General features: G+C 48.1%; 1 protein-coding gene across 1 annotated transcript in view; it reads left to right on the top strand.

The window, feature by feature from the left end:
* Positions 1–10,028, top strand: part of MRRF (mitochondrial ribosome recycling factor) — a 222,865-nt gene that overhangs the window by 125,360 nt on the left and 87,477 nt on the right. The gene's annotated exons all lie outside the window — the stretch shown is intronic.

Below are 10,028 nucleotides of genomic sequence, written 5' to 3'. Positions count from 1 at the left end.
ATCGTGTGTAGACAGAGGAGGGAAGGGGGGCTCTCTAGATTGTTACCCACCACCCCCACCAGCCCCGACATCTCTTGTTTGTGTAGCGGCACAGTGCAGTGCCCAATTCTCCACTTGTAGGGATTTTCTGCTAAGGAGGGCAGGCCGTGGGCTAGGCAGGATGGTCCAGGAATTGTCATAGGTGATTCATCCCCCACTGTGCAAGCACAGAATCCTGCAGGTCACAGGCAGACACACACACACACACACACACTCCAGAGCTTGACTCCTATGGACAGCCACAGCCTCTGCCTCTTTTTCCACACACAAACTGAGCCCATGGAGACACACCCAAAGAGGCAGATGCCGTGAGCAAATATGCACGTTCAGATGCAGCCTTACAGACACAACAGCCCACCCCATCCCATCACACACCTCTACAATCGACTCCTTGACTGACACTCCACACAATTGTTCCTACATTTGCTCTCCTATTCCTGCTGGAGAGTGCACAGAGCCCACAGGGCTCTGAACCCTGCCCAACCTCACATCCTCTACTCAGGCACTCCCAAAGACATGAGCGTGCAGGAGCACACACACACACACACACACACACACACGCGCGCCAAGAGGGTGAGTTCAAGGTGGTTCAAGCAGAAACGGTGCACACACCCTCAAAGGTCGACTCTAGCACATACAGGTACATGCAGTGCAAAGGCAGGCTCTGGAACACTGGAGACCTGCACCCTTCTCTCCCAGGACATGGATATCTGATCCACTGCAGACCCCTAGGGCACACGGAAGCAGTTAGGAATGTCTCTGGCTCCCTGTGTGTCAGTCACTTACTGCTCTTGGTCGCAGAAATGCAGTGAGAACAGCTTCTCTCCCATCTGCAATTCCTTGTTCTAAGAACTGTATCAAAGATGTGAAAGCAGGTGAAACACGTGTAAACAAGTACACACACATGTGCATATATCATACATATGTACCCTTGAACATGATTGTACACCGTCTCTTTTAAATATCTTTCTACCACATAATGATGCCAGCCCCTGGGCCTGGGTGTTTTGCTCTGTGCCAGGCACAATGCTAAGTGTAACTATGTAGAATTGTGATTTCATTTTCTTTTTCTGATAACCCAAGAGTTGTCATGTGTTAAGGCTCCCATTTTCCTGATGAGGAAACTGAGGGCCAGAGGGCCCATGGAACATGTCCAGAATGATGCTACCTCACCAAAAATTGCCAGGGTTGAGAAATCAAAGCCCAGATTCCTCTGACTTCACAACCATTTTGTATGCATGCACACACACATCCCACATCTTTCTGGTCTGTTTCTGTACTTGTCCTCAGTTTCCCTGCTTTCAGGGTGGCTGGGGAAATGGAGACGTTAATACACACCATACAGCGTGCCCATATTCAGATAAGTGAGTGCCCAAAGACTCTTGGAAAGACGGCGAGGATCATACTGTCTGTACAAAATGTCTTCGACCAGAGGAGCAGGCATGCACTGCAACTAACGGGCAGGTGTATTGTGGCTTGGTGTGTAGGCGAAAAGCAGGTGTCCCAGGTAGAGAGGTGACTGTGAAGGGCAGAGGCTGCACCCCAAGGAGGATGGATGTGAGGTGTGTGGGCTCTGAGTGACAGTAACAAGACCACAAGTACCGCCTCGTATTTATGAGCCAAGCACGGTTTTACCATTCCTTTTCCTCTTCACAGTCACCCTAAAAAAGGTTAGATTATTATCATGATGTTATAGTTGAGCAATACAAGAGCCCGATTTCCAGCTCTGGCAGATTCCATCATTGAGACACTTAGGTACTCCACAAGTGTACTCCGGAATGCTCGTAAAATGTTCAACAAAGCCAAAACTGGAATGAGAGGCATTCAGCTCAGCAATGAAGCACAAGGACTCAGGGCCCGGACTGCCTGGGTGCTAACCCTGGGACCATCCCTGACTCCCTGGGTAACTTGGGATGAGTTGCTCAGCCTCAGTTACCCCACCTGTGAAGTGGGGATGACAATAAAGGCCACACCTTATGAAATGTATACAAAGGACTCATGTTGGAAAGTCTCAGCAGCAGGTCCGACACACTGCAAACCAGATATACTCGCCATCATGCTGGCACCGACTGGCCAAGCTTCCCCCTTGTCCTTCTGCTGGGTGCCCCGACAGCTCCCTGATGGAGTCAGGCAAGGAATGAATCAGGGAAACATTCGGAGATTCCTCTGCACAACTTGCCCAAGGGAGTCCCAGAGCTGGAACTGTAGCCCAGGGCTTGCTTGGATTCCAAGAGGAAGTGACATTCCTTTCCACATCCCCTAACTCCAGGAGGAAAGGGTTTAGATGGAAGTGACCTTGGCAAAACTAGGATGAGCAGAGTGAATATGCTTCCCTGGGATGCTTGCTGTCTTTAGGGCAGGCTGTGGACAAGTTGTTTGGTTTCTATGAGCCTGACATGCACAAGGGAAAAGCATGATGGCTTACCTTGCAGGCTTAGGGTGACAACTAGCCACATATTACAAACAGATCTTTTCATAAGTGCTGACTCCATGCCTGCAAGCTGAACTGGAACACTCAGGGATGGCATCTCCTTGTCATTTCAGTTCTCCCAGTCACTGTGGATGTCAAGTGACCAGGCCCTTTAGGATGAATTCAGCCATCTTTTCCCACCTGTGTCAGGGCCCATGGTTTGGGTTTGAAGCAAGGCTTCATTAGTAACTGGATAATTCTGCCCACAGCCCCCAGCGGCGGTTCCGCCCCGCCGGGGAGTAATTCTAGGAAGGTAACGTGAGTGGGGGAGGCTGGCAACCCAGCTTCACATTTATTTACTCTGACAGCTAAATTGGTGAGCAAAGGGAAAATCAGATGAAAGCTATTTCAGAGTAAATCCTAAATACAAAATTTAAGCATTCAGGTTGTGACAAACAGAGAGGGGGCAGGAGGAAGAGCACGGGGATCCTGTCCTCAGCGTCTCAGCTTCCTGGGCATTTCCTGTTTGAGGAGAGAGCCCAGGATGGCTTTGAGCTGTGTGACCCCAGGACAGCAATTTGCTTGTCCTGGCCCCAGTGTCCTGAGTGGTGAAATGTGTGTGTTGTTTGAATCAGAGGACCTGGTAAATGATGGAAAGGGCCTTGAGGTCAGATCTGGGGTCAGAGTCTAGTCTAGCCACTTGTTGGATGATTGAACTTGGACATGTCACTGTCTGCAACTTCATATTTTCAAAGATCTATTTTTTATATGCCATGGTGCCAGCCTCCCGCATCTCCATTTTTCTCAATTCTGGGAATGCTATTGTCTTTGGAGCAGTAAATGAGATCATCCAGCGTGGAAGGCCTTTGTAGACCTCAAAGTACACTGTAAATGTGAACAGTGACAGTCATCACAAGTGTGATGTGCGGATATCCACGGCCACATTCAGGTCAGCAAGCATGCTGGAAGCACTCTCTCCGCACCAGTTTCCATACGCGACACAAGGAAAGAGAGGAAGCTGTCCTGGTGCCTGCCCCTCAACATCCATGGTCAGGTGAGGGAGGAGAGTACTCCAATACAAGTGTGTTGTGATGGAGGCTGTGCCAGAAGGGCAGAGGGATGCTTGACTTGACAGGTGGAATGTTGGGAAAAGAATCTTGGAGGTGGTGGCCTCTGAGGCAAGTCCTAGAAGATGAGCAAGTGCAAGGTCAGTGGGGACTGAGGGAAGAGAACTGTACAGGGTGAGAGGTAGGTGCCCAGTACCAGGGCATGAGGCTGAGCAGGTGGGTAAAGGGTCAGATCACGGAGGTTGGAGTGCTGGGTTAATGAACTAGGCCCGTGCTGAAAGACTGGGTTGGCAAGCCAACTGTGCAAGGATGCACAAAGACTCAGAGCCTGGATTGCCTGAGTGCTAACCTTGGGACCATCCCTGACCCCAAATTACACTAGAACTTGGATTTTAGCAATCTCTTGTCTCTGCTAACACAACAGTTGTAGGGCCCGGCACAATAGCGCAGTAGTTAAAGTCCTCGCCTTGAATGCCCGGGATCCCATATGGTCACCGGTTCTAATCCCGGCAGCTCCACTTCCCATCCAGCTCCCTGCTTGTGGCCTGAGGAAGCAGTCAAGGACGGCCTAAAGCCTTGGGACCCTGCACCAGTGTGGGAGACCTGGAAGAAGTTCCTGGCTCCTGGCTTCGGAATTGCTCAGCTCCAGCCGTTGCCCCGCTTGGGGAGTGAATCATTGGATGGAAGATCTTCCTCTCTGTTTCTCCTCCTCTCTATATATCTGACTTTCAAAAAACACAGCAGTTGGAAACTCAGCTAGCTCAAGCTGATAGCCTGACTGTCTATACTCCTTGAGGGGCTTAAGGCAAGTGACAATTTCCACGAGCACCACATGATGGGTGTTACCAGAGAACCCTTTACAGGCACTTCCAGGACACTGGGATGCCTCTTCAGTTACGACGTTATGGCCAACGGGCCTGCTGTCAAGGGTGTGTTTGGTCTCCCAGAGCCGCTGTCATCACTGAGAAGATGCAGGGAGGACTCAGGAGGTGCTGGCCATGTGGGCAGCTCATGGGGTGACATGTACCCTCCCTAGAGCACGATCTGCTGACGACACTATTCAATGTCCACTTCCCTAGTGTTCCTTTTCCAGTGGAGGGCAGATACGGCTTGAAAACAGACCAGGATAGGGCCCAGCGGGTGGCCTAGCGGCTAAAGTCCTCGCCTTGAAAGCCCCGGGATCCCATATGGGCGCCGGTTCTAATCCCGGCAGCTCCACTTCCCATCCAGCTCCCTGCTTATGGCCTGGGAAAGCAGTTGAGTACGGCCCAATGCATCGGGACACTGCACGCGCATGGGAGACCCAGAAGAGGTTCCAGGTTCCCGGCTTCGGATCGGCGCGCATCGGCCTGTTGTGGCTCACTTGGGGAGTGAATCATCGGACGGAAGATCTTCCTCTCTGTCTCTCCTTCTCTGTGTATATCTGGCTGTAATAAAATGAATAAATCTTAAAAAAAAAAAAAAAGAAAATAGACCAGTATAAGCCCTGTGGAATGTGATACTGCAATTTCAAAACAGAACTTGTGGGGGGCCATTCAGATCATTGAAGCATGAAGAGGACTTGGTGAAATGAGGGGTTTGCAAAGACGATTTAAGTAGTTGGCTTGAGGGTAGATCCGAAGGACTAGAGCCCTCCCCAAGAGAGGTAATGAGTTGCTGTGGGAACAAGGAGGAGGGGAAGATGGAATAGGATAAAAAGTCCATTACTTTATTTCACTTTATTGTTATATGTGATTATATTAATATACCCAGTCTAATAAATTTACAAATGAAAGTAATGTGTTATATGTGCTATATAAACTGTTTAAATATATGCAAGCATGTGATCCTATGTAACAGCATACAGGGTTATTATCATCTCTAACTTCAACATACAAGGTTGATTGTTTAGGAGTCTGGATGTGGGCAGTGGAGAAAAGGAAACTCAACCATAGCACCTAGCTTTCTAACTTTTTGCTCTTCCTTCACTAGGCCATTCCTAAAGACATGGAACACACCAGGTCTTGGGAAAGGGTCAGAGGATCACTGAACTCAGTCTGGGTTTGTGTAGCAGGTGGAGGTGCCCAGGAGTGAGCTGGGCACAAGGGGGTGTAACTTAGGAGAGAGACTGGAGTGGGGAAGAGAATTTGAGACAGCAGGTAGGGAGGGCAGGTGCAGAAGCCCTGGGCCTTGGTGACGTCTGTGGCAGCCAGGATACACCCTGCCTGGGGGAAGAGCTGGTTTGTTGTTTTTTGGGAGGTAACACACCCCTGGAGCTACCTTAATTTCAGAGAGTAAGTTCTTCAGTGACAAAGCACGGAAGAGGTAGAGGTACGTGCTAAAGGAGACCCAGGCATTTAAGCTGCAGAAAGGCAGTGAACTGCCTTGAGAGAAGGTGGAGCCAGGTAAAGGGGTCTTTCCAGGTGGAAAAAAAAAGGATCTGGGAGATGCTGTCGTTGGGAAGTGAGCAAGCAGTCTGGCCTGTGTAGGGAATGCCTGTGGTGGCGGATTGCATGGGGCCTCCTAAACCTGGACCAGTCCAGAGGCACAGGTGCTGGGAGGTGTTTTCCCTCCTCTGATTGAACCTCAAGCACTCTTACTTGCTCTTGGTCCGTCAGACTCTGCCTAAGCCTTCTCCTGCCTGTGGTGTTCCCCACATGTGCTGCTCCCTCTGGGAAACCGTCCATGCCCGCACGCCCACCCTCAGCTTGGTTAGGGGCCCACGTCCATCCCTCCAGAACCTCTCTCAGGGCACATACAGTGCACAGGGACCTGACCATTTCCCCTTTACCCCTCCACACGTGGCCCATGGCACCCAGCTGGTCCATGGCTGAGGAGTAGCTTTCCTCCCCTCCTCAATCCAGACAGCTTCTCAGATAGCAGGTCTATTTTCTAGGGGAGGGAAGCTTCATTTCTGTTTTTTTTTTTTTTTTTTTTTTTTTTTAAGAATTAAATCTTTATTTATAGGTTTAAGCCTTGGAAGGTCACAGGACCCATCTCAAACAAAATGCCATTCTGCATAGTCATCCAAGCCAAGTGACTGAATGTGGAGGAAAGATAATAGAGACCAAGGTCCTGGGGTGAATTCTGGCAGAACTGTTTGCTTGTAAACCTGGGATTTGGGCCTCTCTGCAGAGAGCGCTCAGAAGAAACTGTTTGAGAAGGACACCAGCATAGAGGAAGACACAACTGAGCCTTCCGAACCATATCATTTGGACACCTGGATTTGCCAGCTACAAGAGTAAATTAAGTTTCCACCCAGGTAACTGGGGTAGGTTTTTTTGTTTTTTGTTTTTTGTGGTCGCATGAACTGAAGTGTCTGAACTAACTTGCTCTCTTGGCTGAGGCTGGAAGTCTCAGCTCTGGCACTCCCAATGCCAAACCTCTGAGGGACAGAAGGATTGCAACCCGCATTCACTCAACCTTCCAGCATGCACAAGGATGTTACAAGGCCCGAGATGGCCAGCTCTGTTCCCAAAACCGTTTAGGTGGCTAGAACCGTTTAGGGGCACACCTCAGTCACCTCTGCCATTTTCATTCTCTGCAGAAACACTGGGATTTCTCAAACCACGAAGGCTTCAAAGGACACGTCCAGTAATGGAGTATCATTTAGAACAGCAGTCAGCTGGGTATTTTAACCTTTGTGGACCATACAGTTCTGTGGGCAACTAGTCAACTGTTATTATGGTGAGAAAACAGCCACAGACAGGTAAATGTAGGAGACTGAATGTATGGTAATACTCACCAGACACTAGAACTTGGATTTCAGACCACTTTATGTCACATAATAGCAGTGACTGAGAAAGGGAAAGAGACAAACAAAAGAGATCTATTCACTGGTTCATTCCCCAAATAGCCTCAAACGCCAGGGCCTAAACAGGTTGAGACCAAGAATCCTGAACTCCATCAGTATCTCCCACATAGGTGGCAAGTACTCGAGCAACCTTCGCTGCTTTCCAAGGTATGCTAGCAGGGAGCTGTGTCATGACTCGAATGGACACTCACATGGGATACTGGTGAGGCAGGCAGCAGCTTAACTCACTGCACAGCACTGGTCCTACTAGGTAGCATGTTTTTTTCCTTTGGCGTTTCCACCCATCCCGCCTCCCTGCAACCACCTAAATATGGAAAGGTTATGTTTTATGTGCTTGTGGCTGATACAGAAAGCGGTGGCACAGGGTGGTATGCTAAGGAACATACATGGGATTAGATGGTAGCAGGCCTGGGTTCAACCTGCAGTTCTCATCGACTACACGATTCTGACCAAGCCACTTTGTCTCTCTGGGTTTCCATTTCTTCCCTCTGGACCATGAGGAAGTTTTTTTTTTTTTTTCATTTTTAATGGCATCTCAAGTTTTTTCACTCTGGTACCAAGACTCTGATGTTTGGCAAATACTTAGTGAGTACATATTCCATAATAGATAGTTCCAAGTGTTGGGGATAGGACAGCGAGTTCCTTCTTAAATGGAACTTACTCTAAAGAAGAGATGAATTTACATATATAATGCTGAGTGGTGGTAAGTGCGATTTACAAAAGGAATAAAAGCACATGACTGGAGAGCGCTGTGATTTCCAAAGGGAGGCCATGGAAGGCCTCCTGCTCACTGAACATTTAAGCAGAGTCATCAAACAAGGAGGGAGTAAGTACATTAAGCCATGCTTGGGACACCTGCATCCCATACTGCAGTGCTAGTTTGAGTTCTGGCTACTCTTTGCTTCCCAACCCAGCTCATGTTGCCTGGGAGGCAGTGGAGGACGGCCCCAGTACTTGGGCCCCTGCCACCCAAGTGGGAGACTTATCTGGAGCTCTTGGCTGCAGCCTGGCCTAGGCCTTGCTATTACAGGCATTTGGGAAGTGAACTGGAAGATGGGAGCTTTGTTGTTCAAATAAACTATAAAAATCAGTGAGTTCTGTAGGGGAAAAGACCGTTGTGGTCAGAGGGAGTAGCCAACTTGTAGGCCTTGAGGGATAGTGGGGCAGCCAGGGTAGCTGGGGCACAGTAAGTGAAGGGAAAATGGCAGGCTACAGGTCTGACAAGCGATTTAGAACCTTTTAAATCTCTGGATTTTTATCACAGGTGTATTGCAAAGCCACCGACAGGAGAAACATTTAAAAGAATTTTAAAAAGATCACTTTGCAGGGGCCGGTGTTGTGACACAGTGGGTTAGGTACAGCCTACGGTGCAGGCATCCCATATGGATGCTAGTTCAAATCCCAGCTGCTCCATTTCCAGTCCACCTCCCTGCCATAATGCACCTAGGAAACCAGCAAAAGATGGCCCAAGTGCTTGGGCCCTTGCACTTAGATGAAGCTCTTGACTTCAGCCTGGCCCAATTCCAGCTGTTCCAAGCATTTGGGGATGGAAACCCTGTCTTTCAAATAAGGAAAATCTTAAAAAACAAAACAAAAACCTCAATACATTTATTTGGAAATTAACTGTGCGTACCTGCATAGACACAGACAAGGCTGAAAAGCGGTTGGGCTGCTGAATTTTGACAAGCTCTGTCGAACCTTTCCTGTGATCTTCTTCCCAGATACTGAGATGCCAATTCCAGAACCTGGACATCTACTGGTGAGGGACGCATGTTGCATTTGAAGCAGCAGCCAGCATTGACATACCTCTTTTATGAGCTTGCTTCAGCAGCGCATATGCTAAAATTGGAGTGATACCATACCTCTTTTAAATATTTCAAATCTATACTTTTATAAATTGTGACATATTAGCACAACAGTGTAACTAAGGAAGAATTTTACTTAGTGTACAATCTCCTATCAAAGTTGACCAAATTACCACTTGTGTCTTACAAACCTTTGAAAAGACTCCTTTTGGCACATCTGTGGGATACATATATTCTTTTCAAACCTCTATTTGGAAGGAGACTAAAGATGCTATGACCCTTGTGGGAGTTTCTGTGTTCTACTCCTTTTCAAGGAGTTACAGCTGGAACCAGAACAGCTTTCTTTTTCCTCTTCTCTGGCAACAGGAGGGCAGGTACGGACGGGAGGGCCCTCTGCAGCTGTGGCCTTGGGCAGATGGGCCTTGGAAACGGGGCCCCACCGAGACACACGGCTCTGTGTTCTTGGTGCTCAAAGCCTCCCAGAGAGCTGCAATCCTTATTCTGGGAAAGGAATGAGAGAAGAGAGAACCACACAGTTGCTGTCTTGCATTTATTCACACTGAGGAATAAGAAATAGTACAAATAATAAACATTGCTTTAAATACAAATAAATACCTCTTCTTTCTAAAGGAAAAAGTCTATATAATTCTAAGCTAAGTATTTCCTAAGTTCCTATTAAAAAATAGAAGACTATTTTGCATTGAGTTCTATTCCGCTATGACCTTTTGAGGAGTTAGGATAAAATGGAGAATTCCATACTCCAAGGAGTCAATCAGAAAGATGAAGGCTAGTCCCCTCACCTCCCTGAACTATCCTCCAAAGGCAAGGAGATACTTGCATCAAAAATAAACACAATTCATAAATGCAGAAAGTATTTTATATCTAAAGATATCTAAAAAGATTAGCCTTGGGAA

This window comes from Ochotona princeps, chromosome 14, assembly GCF_030435755.1.
Source record: "Ochotona princeps isolate mOchPri1 chromosome 14, mOchPri1.hap1, whole genome shotgun sequence".
NCBI lineage: Eukaryota > Metazoa > Chordata > Mammalia > Lagomorpha > Ochotonidae > Ochotona > Ochotona princeps.
The sequence above is the reverse complement of the archived record's forward strand: the minus strand, read 5'-3'. Positions and strand labels throughout refer to the sequence as shown.